The sequence below is a fragment of the Notothenia coriiceps genome, unplaced genomic scaffold (genome assembly GCF_000735185.1).
Source record: "Notothenia coriiceps isolate Sejong01 unplaced genomic scaffold, NC01 NC01_scaffold00022986, whole genome shotgun sequence".
Classification (NCBI taxonomy): domain Eukaryota; kingdom Metazoa; phylum Chordata; class Actinopteri; order Perciformes; family Nototheniidae; genus Notothenia; species Notothenia coriiceps.
This window is the reverse complement of record NW_011355687.1, coordinates 185,778-202,347: the sequence shown is the minus strand read 5'-3', so window position 1 is coordinate 202,347 and position 16,570 is coordinate 185,778. Positions and strand designations below refer to the sequence as shown.

Below are 16,570 nucleotides of genomic sequence, written 5' to 3'. Positions count from 1 at the left end.
AAATGGAAAATAAAATTATAATGCTCTCGTTTTTGAGTCTTTATGATATTGACAGAAAATATCAACTACAGTTTGTAGAACAAAGCACCATGCAGCCTAAATTAAAAGTAGGCTTTATACAGGAACTCTTTATGGCCGTTGTGTATTTGCTGTGCATGATATATGTGCACTTATAATTGTGTGTGTATATGCCTGTGTTTGTGTGTATGTGCATCCTGTATAAATGGTTGCTACATTGGCCATGGCCAGACAGTCTGTGACCACACAGAGAGTATCAGCAGGAGGTCGACACCTCCCTGGTTTACAGCCTCTGAGGAGGGAGCCTCATTTTCTCCCCGTGTTGGCTTCACTCTTTATTTTTCTGCTTATAGTACGAGCACTAATATTAGATCAGCCGGGACTGCAGCTCGATAGAAAATGCTTTATGCTTGTTAAAATAATTGCTCTCAGTTTTCCAACTCATAAAATTGCCTTTGTAATTCGGTGGGGAATCTATCTTCTGAGACAATCACTCTCATGCTAGAGCGATGGCAACAGTTTTAATTAGTGGCATCGAATTTCCACAGAAATGAATCCTGGTCGCTGCACAGAGCGGTAACTGTTGAGGTAATAGTCTTATTAATTCTGACACACTTAAGGGGGCAAACAGCAACTCCAAACCCCTCACACACACCTCTTCAGGGGCAATTGTGTTATTTTTACCTAATGGAATTCAACTCACTGAATACATGGATAATCATTTTTAAAATCTCTTGCTGTAGTTTCTGCCATCCGGCCATTATTGAAACATGCCATCGGATGCCGGCAGAGACCCACTGTGCTGCTTTCAAAGGCCAGGCTCCCGTCAGTCCTCCTAAAAAATTCCACCTAGAATTCCTTTGTGCCACGGGGCTCCTCGCTGTACGCTGGTTGCTACAGAGGGCTTTCACATGGCATGGACCCTACTGCTGTAATCCCATAATCCTACTGCACAGGGGTCTCAGAACTGGGGTGGAAAGTGGGGTGGGGTAGTGTGCTTTAATTAAGATCTGAAAAGGGGGCAATAATGTTGATGAACAGAGGAGAGAAATTTAAGTAATGGGTGGACCTAATGAAAAAAGGTATGTGTAAGAGAAAATATGCCAGGGCATGCACACTTATAACACTACATCACATTTCATCTGTGACTGTAAAATGGGAACTGTGGATGTAAAACACATGCCTAAATACTTAATTACTTACTTATTTGTTTTGACCATAATAGCAATCACGGTATACTGCTGATACAGAATATTTGATGTATTTTCAGGGATTAAAAAAGCAGTTCAAATAATGGATATTGCAGGATAACACTCACAAGGTCTATGCTTAATGAAAAGCCTACTCTTCAATACAAATCACCTTATGTACTTCTTCTGTCCTCTCTTGTTGTGTCTGATTTCATTCCCTTCAGTTAGTCCGCATTATTGCCTCCTCTCTTGTGTTATTGATTTTGTTGTCTATGGTTATTACAACATAAAAAAACTTCATCTAAAGACCATCTATTCTTTGCACTGTAGGAAGCAAGAAAAAAACAGAAGTAACCAATCTCATCTCCAATTTACATTCACTTTACCTGGAAAACATTCATTTCTGTGTAGACAATCAATATCACTTACAGAATAATTGGAATGTTATTAATCTCTCAATATTCCTCTGTGGGTTTATATTACCCTACTATGGATGTGTGGTGCTGGCAAACAGGAAGCTCATATTATTATTTATTTTGAAAGCGCTTTTAGTTTATATTTAGTTATCCCCAAAAAATTAATTAAGATTATAAAACATTTGCAGAACAATATAATTATTTAGTTCCTTACCCAGATGGGTATATAGGATTTTTCCAATCCCATATCCAACTGAGAGTTTCTTCGGGCAATTTTGAACTTGGGTAAACTGTGAAAGGCCTCTGAGGCACAGGAAGCACCTGGGGTTTTCTTGGAGTTGGCAGCAGTGCCAGACCATCTCTAATCCAATCACAGAATGACAGCAGGGCGGCTTCAGCTGTGCCTGATGGATATTGCTTCCGTCAACACCAGACCATAGTTCCACAGTTCTCCTGTTTTGGTTGTTGAACTGTCTCCCTTGTATTTCTTAATGTGCAGTATTAATGTCTCTGGATCCATGCACACACATGGTTACATGTCCCATGCAAGTGTGTATGTCTGAAGGCTTTACTTACAAAGTCAAGCCAACAATGTGGTGTTTTGCTATACTTGAGGTCAAGCCTTACACTCTGAGCAAAGGTGACTTGCAGTTTACTTTCATTAACAAGTATGTGATTTGAATACAGTATATAGGACCCAAGTTAGCACTGGAGATTAGTGATGGGAATTACGGCTCTTTGAAGGGAGCACGATCTTATGGCTCCGTTCCTTTCCGAGAGCCGTTCAGAAGAGCCGTTTTTCTTTTTAAGTGGCGGTGGAGATTATTTGTTGACCCTGCTTTAAAGGGTATTTTGGCTTTACAAATGTTGCACTCCGCTTTATCATTGCCTATGTTTCACCCGAAAACACGTTGTCTAACTGTACCAAGAACGGCTCTCACCAAGTACAACTCGGTTCCCTCTGTTCGTACCAAAGAGCCATTCAAAATAATCGGATCGTTCATCACTACTGGAGATATCTAGCAACTATATGAATAGTTAAGTTATATTGGGTCGCCCATAGTAATGCCTTAACATGCCATCAATGTTTTGTTTTTGCTAAATGATTCAGATTATTTTGGGTTTTGAAATGAATGGTTAACCTTCCCAGACAAGCAACTGTGCAGAAAGAGTACAGGGATCACTTTGTTATCATACATGCTGGTAGCATCAATATAAAATATAAAAGTACAAAAAAAGCTCAATCAAAAATGTGACCTTATATCAATCTACTACCTTAAATGTTAGAATAGGGGGATTTCATGAAGCATTTCAGCCTTTTTGAAACGGAATGTCTTTGTGACTCCTCACAGCTACACCTAATGAGACACTCATAATGAAAGAATCACACTGTACAAGGCCAAAGGCCACATGTTCACTTACACTGAAATGCCTCCCTTATCAGAGTACAATGTTGTAATCACATGACACGCACAGTTGACCCGGACAAGAGGTTTTTTTTACTGACTGATAAAATCTAATTACATTTCAAAGGTTCCCAAAGCAGGGCCAGCAGGAGGAAACACCCTTATTACAATCATAATATGAGCATGTGCATGCCTTCCTGTAGCTGGTATGTAGCAGTCAAGCTGTATGAAAGAAGCAGGGGACAAGCTACTAATGGATTTTTTTTATCTTACTCCATACAAACTATAACATGTACGGTCCATGTATTTAGTCTAGACATTTTCCATCCTTAGAAATTTGAAAAAATAAATGTCTTCATAATGTGGCCTCAAACTAGCTAAATGAAAGCTTGGCAGAGATAGTTTTGCCCAGGCCTCGCTGTACACTGACTGACGAGTCAATGGGGTAAAAAACCTTTGACTCAGCCAGGAACGCTTGTAATTAGGTGTACTGCTAGATAGGCCTATTGTAATACAAAACTACATGACTACTTATTCTAAAGTCTTGCAAACCCACAGCTAAAAGGATAATGGCTCTGCCTTAGAGTGAAACATAGCTGAGCCACGGAATAAGAGATATTAAGTCTGATTGCTCTGCTGAATACAGAAACTAAATCAAATAGGTGTAAATGAAGAGATTGGTTAATTACACCGACTTTGAGTGCGAACCAGTTAATAAGAGCAAGTTGAAGACGAGATGATTCCCTGGTGAGCAGGCAGGATTACCTCTGTAATCTCTTCTGTCACATATAGTGATGCCCCAAATCTCCCTTCGCTCTGAGGAGCATTCAACCCGTCAATTGAAATGAAAGAGGCCTTAACGAACACCTCTCTCCCACTCATGGAGCAGTCGGCTGTGTAGCGCCTGCTGATGGTGTGTATGCTAAAGCTGGGAGATCAGAGTCCATTGAGGTACAGGGTGAGCTTGATTCTCATATTCCTTTAAAGAAAAGAAAAAACGTGCACTCATTTTGTATGTGTGTGTGTGTGTGTGTGTGTGTGTGTGTGTGTGTGTGTGTGTGTGTGTGTGTGTGTGTGTGTGTGTGTGTGTGTGTGTGTGTGTGTGTGTGTGTGTGTGTGTGTGTGTGTGTGTGTGTGTGTGTGTGTGTGTGTGTGTGTGCGTGTGTGAGATACAGCGAGTACACTCTCATTGAATAGGCTATGAGTTCCTCTTTCTAAGAACATCAATCAAAGATGTCTGGAAACTGTTCTAGCACATTTTATGGAGTGTGCAAAAGGATTTAAATAATTTCACACAAACAAATAACTAAAATGAAATATTACAGATAAGTCATGTTAACTGTGGACTGGAGAAATGTAATAGTACTGGCAATATGCTAATATTCCAATCCCCAGTTGGAGTTAAAGGACTGCGGGTAGGAGCCCTGTTTCTCTTATGCATTATCATAAATCATAGTAGGCCTATTTAGTCATTCAATACCACACTGTCCCCTAGGACCATAATCTGTTTACAGGAGCACTGCAGCTTTGCATAGTACTTTCAAATCCATACCAAATGCATTTTTAATTGGTAAATAAATGCAAAATGCATGCTAACAGGCAATTGTAGCAGGGCTCCAGAATGCTTAAATATGGTTCTAAGCATGATGTTCACATTATGGATTTTGCATCACCGTGTGTTTCCAAGGTGATTTATAATCAGCCAAGCATACAGTCTCTGTTGTAGCATAATGGAAGGTCTTGAACCAAGCTATGACTTCATCACATTTCAACATGAATGGTGAATATTTCACAGTCTCTGAAAAAGAAGCCTCGTAAATTGTGTGTATGATAAATAACCAACACCTTTTCCCTTTTTATGACACTGTCACAAACAAGTCTGTCTAGTTCTGTACATTTTCAAAACTCACTAGGGTCAAAGTCATCCTTCACAACGGAGAGGAATACAGCAACATGTATAATGCTGTGAGTTGTCACCTACAGTATAATAGTATCAAAATGAAAATCATCTTGTCACAGCCTTTTTTTCTTTCTGGCATTGCATAATCAATCTCTTTTAAACAATTACAATTATTCTGTTTCAAATGATCTTTTAAGTTATAGCTAAGCTATAGTTCTATATGGTTTGTGTCACACGCGTGTTGCTTTTCTTTTCATTTTCTGTTTAGAGATGGATCTATAATTCAGTCTTTATCTTCTGTAAATAAATGGTGTTAATTATTTTTTAACAGGCCGTAGAGCCTGCTTTAAATTGTGAATGCTGTTCCAAAGCCAACTAGAGATCAAAGGTCAAGGCATGTCACCATGTGCTGGAGCACATACTGCTCTTTCAGGCTTGGGAGTAAAGAGCATAAACATCTGTTTTATTGCACAACAGTTATCACAGATGATAAGATGATGTTTTGGGAAAGGAAACCAAGTTTACTTCTTGTTTCTGGGTGAGCGAGACACTTGTTAGGCTTGATTCATGGAAAACAATTCAGCTTCAGACCACAATGTTATCTTTTATAATATTTGAGCATCTACTACATTCTCCTGAACATTACTATTTACAGTATTTAGTACACATTGTGACATTTTTCATATTTTCCAATGGATTAAATGTTTCTTTATTTGTGATTATATGTATTAATCCAAATTAATGTGTATCCGAGCTACAGTGATAGTTGCTATGGCAAGTGTTGAACTGAATGACTGTAGTTTATGAATATAATGACTTTGCAGCAATCAGTTACTATTATGGCATCATAATACTATCCTGTCAATAATCCTGGCAGTACTCCAAGAGGAAACATTGTCTGTGAATTGGGGCCAAAGTCCAAACAATCTATTTTATTACTTTAATTAGGGGGAGATAGACGTTTATAGCATTTCAGGAACAGGCAGTGGTTATAGTGGCTTTATAGTTATACAGCTTCTTTTGTTTTATACAGTATCAAGTGACACTTATCAGCTTTACAATGAAAAGCATACTGTAAAAATTAATTGGTATGAAACTTGGATGGAAAGGATGGATATTTGGCACAAAACAAAAATATATTATAATAATTTGTTGAAAATATGCAGAAATGCTATTAGTCTCTCGTGTTGACCACAGATATTTGAGATCATATAGAATCTGCACAAAAAATAACTCAAATGGTAAAACGATACGGCAGCAAAGTGCATTCAAATGGATTTCTGCATACAACATAACATATACTAAATATATAATGTATGTCCTATACAAGTAATATTCTGAATGAAAAGAGGGTGGTGGCATGCCATTCTGAGTTTATGTACACTGGCAGTAAATCAATACAGCACAAGATTTAAGATACTGTCCTTATCATGCTTTTATCACATCCTTATCAAAATATGAGCTCCCACAGCCTCGTGGGTGATCAATGAACATTCCTACTGCTACTGAAACAAACACAAGGGCATCCCGTGCTCTCTCCGCTCTTATCTAAACAAGTAATCATCCATTATTTCATCAGCGATCAAGATCAAATACTTTCTTTAAATCTGATTCACCTCAGACTTTGGATAGTAAATATTTTCCAAAATAATAGTGAGCATTCAGAAAGGTCCACTGTTGCATCGATAGTATACATGTTTGTACTCTATCCAACCCTTTGACACTGCTCTACCAAGAAGCTATCTGTGTCTTATCTAAAGCTCTGTAAAGCTGGTGTCAAACATGAGATGCTAGTAAATGATCAACCACAAGGAAATGACGGTATGGTTTAACTGGTATCAACCAGAGAGAAAAGTGATGATATTTTATACTTTGAACCAATTATTTATTTGTATTAGTAAATGCAAGTTTTATTAAAATCAAATCCTCAATGCTATATGTATACAGTATCTGAGCCGATATATAACACCTTCACATTTCTGCACTTCCATGTAATAAAAACACTATACTTCTGAATTCTACTGTGATTGTAACTGCAAAAATATAAGAAATATACCCTGAAAAAAATGATTTCTTCGTATAATATTTGAAAATATACAGATATAACCGCAAGAGCTTCAAAGTCATGATAACCCACAAAGAGCAAGGCTGCGTGTGTGTGTGTGTGTGTGTGTGTGTGTGTGTGTGTGTGTGTGTGTGTGTGTGTGTCTGTGTGTGTGTGTGTTAGTGTGTTTGTGGCAGAAAGGGTGGTAGACAGCTTACACAGACCCAACAGCATATCACCTCGTATGTCAATCAAGCCACAGGGGAGGTGAAGGGTAAGGAGGAGACAGGCACGCTGGCTAATCATTTTGTAATCAGGCGTCAAAACAAAACAAAAAAATGTTTATCTGATCAGCGCGGGCGGCTGCCACAGTTGACATGAATGTTTTTTCCTCCTGTGTCATCATGTCAGGGCTAATGGACAGTGGTAAGGAGGGAAGTTAATTACTTTTGACGACGCTTCCCGCTAATTTCCCATTTATATGGAGTCCCTTTTCTCCTCTGCCATCGGCCAGGCAGGCATAATGCTTGACTGCTGTTTGCATCAGATCCATCAGAACATCTACACCATGTCTGTGCATATCAAAACATTACGGAGGCTATTGTCTCCTCTCTTAATTGTTTTTTTTCCCAAAGCTTTTAAAGTGTGGTAGGGGAGACAGCATTGTTCCGCTAAATGGGACAAATAAAAAAATAAGATGAATACACGTACCAACACACAAACCATGGAAATGCATTCCTTTCCATGTGTCTATTAAGTCTCATCTAAGACTGTTCGTTGAGTCTTGTAGATTTTGACCAAGTTTTAGTTGAATTCTGATTATTTATTTGTTAAATTGTATTATTTCAGTTACCCTGAGTCAACCCCATGCTTTTCTGAAGTGCAGATGGCAACAGTACATGAATACAATAGTTCAGGGTACCAAAACGAGATAGTACCCTAGGAAAGACGAATACAAATGTCCACCACTCTTTTTTTCTTTTATGGCCTTCGACATCGTACATGTGGTCTTACCCTCTGTAACGACCAGTACGTTTTCTCACACACACACACACACACAACCCAGAAACACAGGGTAACAAAGGGTAAAGTACTGCTAAGTTAATACTCTGACATTATTGTTGGCCTTGTATTCCTTCCAAGGGTGACCTACCCTGGTCCTGGAGTTGTGACAGCAGCTGTCTCACACCTAAGAGCAGCTCTTTGATTGGCTGACAGGCATTGGAAAGGCTGCTATACTCTGAAGAGAGGAAGACTTTTTTCAGTACGTGTGAGTGACAGTTTGTCATCTGGCAAACAACCTCTGACACTTTTCTTTGCTTTGGCTGTACTGATGTTCACGTCACATCTCATGTAATCCACAACTGTTTCTTAGCCCAGCATCGTACTTTACAGTTATTATTTTAAACTCTTGGCCCCTCATTTGTCCTCACCCTGACCCTTTGTCAACTTTCTGTTTTACCTTCCTACAAACGTGTTTAAAAGATGTGTAAGCCAACAGATACTTATTATATATTTCTAATAGCTCTTTAGATACAAATGCTATAAACATGCTTTTGAATTATAAATAACATCTTACAAGGGTACAGATAATGAAGATGCTTACTTATATGCCTCATATGTATTTTTTTTATACAAACCTCTGATATTACTTTAAGACAATTCTGACGTTATACCTTTCAAATTCCCCTCAACTAGATCTGAGTCAATGCCCCTGACAGCTGGCTATGAGACGAAAATAACCCCTCCTTAAACCCTTTTACATTATTATATGTTATCCTAATGGTATCAGTCAGCGTACTTAATGCTAGTATTGGGCCTGATAAATGACGGGCCTCCTGGCTGATATATGTGGAAGGGCCAAAAGTGAAGAGGGACATTTTATTCTCGGCCATCAATCCTACCACGTTCTGTGAGCTCTAGTGGAGACGGTTGTAATTCATTTTAAAAGGGGCTCAGTGGGCTCGAGTGGCCCTAAGGGGTGGTGATGGGTCCTCACCCTATGATTGAGATTCAGAAAGAGGAGCTGTTTTATAGGTTTCTTAATTTAGAGAGTCAAGCACTGCCGTAGATTCCTTGTCAGTAAAGTAAAGGGGCAAGGGGGCATTTGAGTCTGACCTCTAAAGGGGACATTAATTAACCACAAGTTGAAGAATGTCGTCTCAGTATGTGTGTGCATATCTTCAGGGAAATACGGAGTGAACGATGTATTCAATATACATATAAACTAGGACTTCCTAGACAAAAAAAAGAGAATCTATTACCATGCGGAGGGACTGTGAGCCATTCAGGTGTATTCAGAGTCTTAAATGATTTATATTGGTCATCTATCTTTGATTGAATGGAAAGTGGTGACATCCATATACCTTGTAGGTCATAGATATAAATGATGATACAAAGACAAGCATGTCCCCAGCGTCTCCTTACACTCCATATAGGGAATAATAATCAATCTTTATGCCACAGACTCTCTGGAAAAGTAGCTGTTGTTGAAGTTAACATCACTACCTTGACGCTCCAAACAGGGGGTCTATGAGCGGTTGATTCTTTCCGGAAGGGTTCTTTGAAATCAAGAGATTGATAAGCATTTAAGCATGACACCAATCAATCAGAAAGACAAATCCTCTGTGTCACTCTGAGCTCTGTGCTTTTCTATAGGAGACAGGCGTTCTCCCTGCATGCAAACAATGTCCCCAATTTGTCAGAGACACAATACCAGCCCTGGCAGACGCCATTTGCATCACTGTGTGAACAACAAATGTAATTGATCACAATATTGATTATAGTATTTTGGAGAAAAGAGATGTCCCTCGAGAGCAGTTGTGGCACTTGAACAATCAGATCCTTAGATTTATCTTCTTTGACCTTTTCTGAACAAAAATCAAAAATGTATTTAAATAAGAAAATTAAGCAGCCATGTAATAAAATATAAGGAAATACCACCTGGTTTTGACTCCAGAGGAAAGATACATTTAAAGAAAAAAAAAAAATATTACGTTGTGTAAAAAATTGAAAGAAATGTGTTTCACCCAAAAATGTAAATATAACTTAGTGTTGTTATACCTGTCATATGTGTTATCTTATACAGACCCTTGAACAACAAGGAAATGGATTACCAATAAACATTGTTGTATTATGTAATACAGCAATCATGTAAAGATGGATACTAAAGTTTGAGTGTTAGAGGCAGTCAAAGATAAGAGCATTTGGCTTTGAGCCTATTCTTTACTTGCAAATGACAACCTCTTATCTGATGAGTTAAATTACTTTTTTCAAGAATCTTCAGAGCATGTGGCTAAATTGCAGTGCTATTGTGTTAGGTCGATAGGTTTAACCAGGAGGAGATGGATGGATGGACATTAGAGTGGCAGCAGGGGGCTGGACAAAACTGTGGGTGGGTGTGTTATCAGAGAATAAAAGAAGGTGTGTTAAGTTCAAAATATGTTCCTCTCTTTATGGAAGTTGTAGAGTTGAACACATTGCATTCTTGAATCAAGAGGCCTTGTCAGTTCTGCCATCGGTCAACAGAACGAATGATGCAGTCGCACCACTTGTTTGAGTCAGCCAGCAGACAGGTTAACTCTCTAATTGAAGATGTACATCACACTGCAACAGTTGCATATTATTAACACACAAAACAAGGGCCAATTGATCATTAGTGCATCAATATGTAGTTTGCATAAAATTATTTCCTTTAAATAGTCTGTGTTTGAGGTGACCCAGGGTTGGCTCATCAATAATGTAAATGAGCCATTAGGGCATTAAGAGGCTGTCTGTGGGAATGACAGACCACCCGGCGTCAGTGAGTTAATATCCAATACAGCACACCCTGTCACACGGGCCAACGGCTATGCTGATTATAGGCACAAATTACACCTAACTAAAGCCTGGCCCTTTCAAAACAGTTACGTTTGTTCTTTTTATGTTTGGATAAGTACATTGGTTCTCAAAAGACTAAATATATCTTGAAATTGATTCACAAGAGTTCTTAAGCTCTTCAATTTCAATTTTCAATATGTTCTAACTTGGAGTTTATTTACAGCAGACTGTTGCCTGTGACACAGTTTCAAATAAAAAAGGATTACAGATTATTACAAATGCGATATTCTCACGAGGAGAATTCCCAATGAAGCAGTCGGAGCTCATCTCAGAACATGCCCTTTGCTTCAATCTATAAGTGCTCCTGGCTGCCACCTGCAACCTTGAGACTCCCCCTTCTCTCCCCTGTCTCCCTCCACTCTTCTCCATGTCTGCCAATAATAAGGAGCCAGATGAAGTGGCGGTGAGAGGAAATGTTTACCATGAAATTGGTTGTGTCATCTTCAGAATCTGTGATGCAGGCCACAGAAAGGGATATCAATGCAATCCATCACACCATTGATTCTTGTAGGATAAAGGATTCAAACCCACAGCCTAAAGGTTATCTAGAGAAGAAAAGTCTGTCATTCTTCAGCAAGTTGGTGTCTTAAGACAAGAGAGAAGTACAACAGAGTAACCCCTACAAACTTTAAAGTTTTCTAGTTTTATTTTTAAAGATTCCATAAGACAAACACTTACGAAGCGTTCATTCAACGTCAGTGGATGGATTTATGTAGAGCATCCGAGCATACTTCTCTCTGAGTGCATACTTTTAAAAACAAGAATAGGCTGTTTTATATTTAGTGAAGTAGATGACTAAATGATGGCACATGGCTCACTCTGTTGGTGTTGGTGGCAAAGGAAAAAAGCAGGCTACTTGCCTCCACCACCCGCTGCAAAAAGAGAAAGCTTTGGAAGCCTCAGCTTTTTGTTAGGGATGAAATTTACTCAGAGTGCTTAAGTTCAATTTGGGCATTTACCAGGGATAGTATATCTTAATTAAAATATTTTTACAAGTAAATGTTTTTTACAGTATATGAGGAACCCAACATATTTTGTCTGTGGACCAGAACATCTGACATACACCCAGTGGCGTAACAAGGTTGTGATTGGCCCCGGTGCAAATATTGTTTTGGGCCCCCCTTCGCCCCAAACATAAGCGCACACTGATGCGCTCACACACGCACGGACATACACTCTCTCTTGCCCTTTCTCTTTTGAACGCCGCTCTTGTGCTTTGGTTTGCTGTACATTAAAAATGCATGCTATTACATTTTTTATAATGCTGCAGAACTTGCTGCTGCTAGCTACAGTACACTACAGGTTGATTAAACGGTTCGCTCGTCACGCAAGGTATCACATGACATGAAAGGGAGCAAGGTCATTGGACAGACAAATTACAAATTAATTTAGGTTGCTTGGTTACTTTGAAAACTGCGTGAACCGGTCAATGCCATTGGGGCCCCAAAAAANAGTAGAAAGGTAATCAGTTCCTTGCAGACAGCGTGTAGAAAATAATCCATATGAAGACTGTCGAGTTGATAATCTTGAGACACTAACTACATACTAATTAAATTAGTATGTAGTTAGTGTCTCAAGATTATCAACTCGACAGTCTTCATATGGATTATTTTCTACACGCTGTCTGCAAGGAACTGATTACCTTTCTACTCCAAGTTTGTCCCAGAGTAATCCATGTGTGTGTATTATTAGCTTGTTAGCAACTGAGTGTTTGCATTTATTAATACAGTGAATGGACTCTTAGCCACGTTATAGCTACAGTAACTCAGCTGGCGTTATTGGCTTCAGTTCGGCGTTTTTCGGCATGAAAACCCTGAAGATCTTTTATCAGTTTTGCTGCAAGTTCGTGACATTGAGGAGTTTTGGACAATACTAGAGAGCACGCCGTCGCTGGACACCTTCCCGCCACCATTGATCGCCATCTGAGACTGAAGGATCGGTACAGCTGCAGTTTGGAGTTGAAGATGTAAGGTATCGCTCTGGCTTTATTGCTCATTTGAGTGAAGAAGACAAATAGTTTTGACTTTCAACGCTCTCAAGCATCACATCAGGCCTGCAACGTGAGGGGTTTCATTTCTTTTTATTTGCCGGCTTGTGTGTGTGTGTGTTGAGTGAGTGTGGGCCCACTGAGTTGAGTGTGAAATTGTATTCAAAGGTGACCTTATAATATTTTGATATCATTAATAATTTCCAGTTAAAGGGATTATTAATCAGACATTATTGAAGGTACATTCTGACTGTGTATTTTCCTGTTTGTTCACAAGTCTCTATTTCTAAAACTGATTCCAGTGTGATATTTGGTGATTTATATCAATAGAGGTATTTAAACTAATGTGTTTAAGGTAAGTGTCATTGTGCTCAACACATTTAAATATACATTTCTTTTCACTCAGCTAAATTTGTTCAGTGTGTATATGTTATAGTAGACATAATCTAATACTAGCAAAGTTACAGTGCTTAAAGGTGCTTAAAGGGACTCAAGATAACACAAAGGGTACATTGGTAAAATATAAACAGGATAATTTAAGAGAAATAAGACAACATTACCTTATGTATTCTTCATTGTAAATTTGATTTATTGAGTTAACGAACTCAGGGCCCTTCCCTGATTAAACTAGGGAATAACTGGGCTACATAAATGGAGGCGCTGCTGGGAGAGTCCTGGGTGTGTAGGTTAAGTGCTCCCTTGCTCGGAGGCGGAGAGATGGGGGACAGCGAGGGACAGGGTCTTTTGAGAGGCGGCTCGTCGTCCTCTGAGGAGATGTCGAGTGTCAGGTCGATCACAACCACTGTCTTGTTGTTGTCGTTTGATCCCCGCGGGTTGGTCTGAGGCGAGTTGCTGTCTACGCCATTGGACGGAGCGGACACCTCCTGCACCTCTCTCTTCGAATTCATGGGATGCTGGTTTCCATCTTCTTTGAACTGGATTTCATCGCAGTCAGAATACCTATTCAGGATCTCCATGAACAATCCGTCGATAACGATGTGTTCGTACGGTGCCTTCTTGTCGCAGACTGGACACACCCAGGTCGGCTTCTTCTCGTTCATTTGGATGTAAAGTGTAGCATCGAAGCACTGAAGGTGAGAACACGCGAGCGCTCTGCAAGGGATGGTCAGCCTCATCTTCCCCAGAGGACACAGGAGAGAGACTCGTAGACAGGTGGTGGCGATCTCACTCTCTGGATCAGCTGTTAACTTCTCTTTAATCAGAGCTCTTGAGTGGTCCGGGTTTCTTATTCCTTTGGCCCGTAGTCTTTGCAGCAACACTGCAGAGGACTGCTGTCTTACCAGATACACAGCCATGGAAAAACTCCTCCCAGTCTCTGAAGTCCATGACACCACAATGGTGTTGGGTACTGTGGTGGACAGTCGGACCAGAGAGGTGATGTTGATGGAGCGACTGGGCCTTTTTGGTTCAACTCCATTTTTGGTTGGAGGGAATCCCAGGAGACCACAGGGTTTGCGGTTCGTCCAGATACACCAGTACTTGGAGTAGGTTCATGTCTCCGACTGCCTGTTCCATCAGTCATTGAAAAGTCACAGGGGCTCCTGTGATGCCTTGTGGCATCCTCTCGAACTGGTAAAAGCCTAGAGGACAGATGAAAGCAGTTTTTTCCTTGTCCTCTTCCTTCATAGCTATTTGATAATAGCCACTCCTTAAATCCAATACACTACACCACGCATCGATGAGGCTCTGGACAGCCTATCCGGTAGTCAGTGGTTTTCTGTGAGTTCAAGTCATACAGGAGAAAAGACTGACCAGCTTGTGCTACCTGCTGAGTTCAAGGCAGTAGTATTGAAGTCCATGCACGATGACTTAGGTCATTTAGGACAAGAGAGGACTACTGATATTCTCAGAAGTAGGTTCTACTGGCCAAAAATCGCTGCTGATGTTGAGCAATATATCAGGAACTGTGGAGAGTGCATCTTGAGGAAAAGCCCATGTCCAAGAGTTGCCCCATCACATCAAATAGTCAGCACCGGACCAATGGAGCTTGTGTGCATCAACTTTCTCTCTATGGAACCTGATTCAACAGGAATTAGTAATGTGTTGGTTGTTACTGACCACTTCACAATATATGCTCAAGCATTTCCTACCAATAACAAAAAAGCCCTCACCGTTGCCAAGATCTTAGTGGAAAAGTATTTTGTGCATTATGGATTGCCTACACGGATCCATTCGGATCAAGGACGAGATTTTGAGTCCAGACTCATTAAAGAACTGCTGAGGATGTTGGGCATACGAAAATCACGTACAACCCCATATCACCCACAGGGGGATCCCCAGCCAGAACGATTCAATCGTACTCTGTTGTCAATGCTGGGCACGCTGAATCAAGAAAATAAACGCCGTTGGAGCCAGCATGTTGAACATCTGGTACATGCTTACAACAGCACTAAATGTGATGCCACGGGATACTCCCCATATTTCTTGATGTTTGGGAGAGAAGCTCGACTCCCGGTGGATGCATGCTTTTGGACACACCCAGATGGAAAAGGTGAACAAAAGCACTCTTCTTATGTCACTAAGTTGAAAGAAGCACTGCAAAAGGCTTACCAGATGGCTACAGAAGTTTCTAACAAAAGGCATCTGCGCAACAAAAAAGCCTATGACAAGAGACTAGGGTTTCAAAACCTAGGGCCTGGTGATAAAGTGTTGCTGAAGAATGTGGGACTAAGAGGGAAACACAAGCTTGGAAACCGTTGGTGTGAGGTTCCCTATGTTGTAGCAGAGAAGATGCCAAACCTGCCTGTCTATAAGCTGAAACATCAGAGTGGGAAAGGGAAGCTGAAAACATTACACAGAGACAATCTGTTGCCGATTGGAGACCTTGTGAGGATTCCAGCTATCAACAACACAGCAGGAGGGTTTAAAGTTGGAACTGAAAGGGTTTTATTTTGTATTTAAATATTAATATTGTAAAATCAGAAAATTTTTTTATCACATATGTGAAAAGGGAAAATTGACCAACACTTTTATTAGAAAATTTAGCAATAGTAAACGTACTTGATCTTATAAATTGTTGTGAATATGATTTACTGTATAAATAATAGAAAATAATTAAAGTGACATTCCAAACTAAAAGTTGGACCAATTTGTGAGGGGGCAGATTTTACAGAAACCACAGGAGCTTGTCTGGATTACTTGATTTGATCATACAATCTCAAATACAAAAAACAATGTCCGCAAGAGCATTGTTAGAGGTTAGAAATAACAAATGTCGGAGACACATGTTATCATTCCAAGTCACGAGACGAAAAGGACCCCAAAATCAGTATCCATTCCAGAATGATGCCGAAGTATTAGAAAAAACCGGATCAAAACCGGAACCTCAGTGTGACACAACACTGCCCGATCTTGGACAAAAGACAGTAGTAAGAAGTGAACTTAGTGACTGAACGCCCGGGACTTAGTCAGAGTCCCGTCATAGGCCTAGAACCAGAAGGTCTGCCTCTTAAGAGACAGAGACCCGTTCGCGACAGAAGAGTCCCCTCGTCTGACGGGACCGACGGTAGACGGGACCGAGGCATAAAAGAAGGACAGACAACTTTACTTAAGAAAAGGTCTATACAAGACATACCAGACAAACGGTTCAGTGGAGTCTAGTCCTTCTGAGTCAAACTGTAAAGTGGGAGATTAACATAGACCCACTAGCAACACGAGAGAATTACAGAAATTACTGGTAAGGCACGAGGTTCTCAAACGACCAGGACAG

General features: G+C 40.0%; 1 pseudogene; it reads right to left on the bottom strand.

The window, feature by feature from the left end:
- Positions 1-13,445: 13,445 nt before the first annotated feature.
- LOC104954198 (E3 SUMO-protein ligase PIAS1 pseudogene) lies at positions 13,446-14,487 on the bottom strand (annotated as a pseudogene).
- Positions 14,488-16,570: the final 2,083 nt, after the last annotated feature.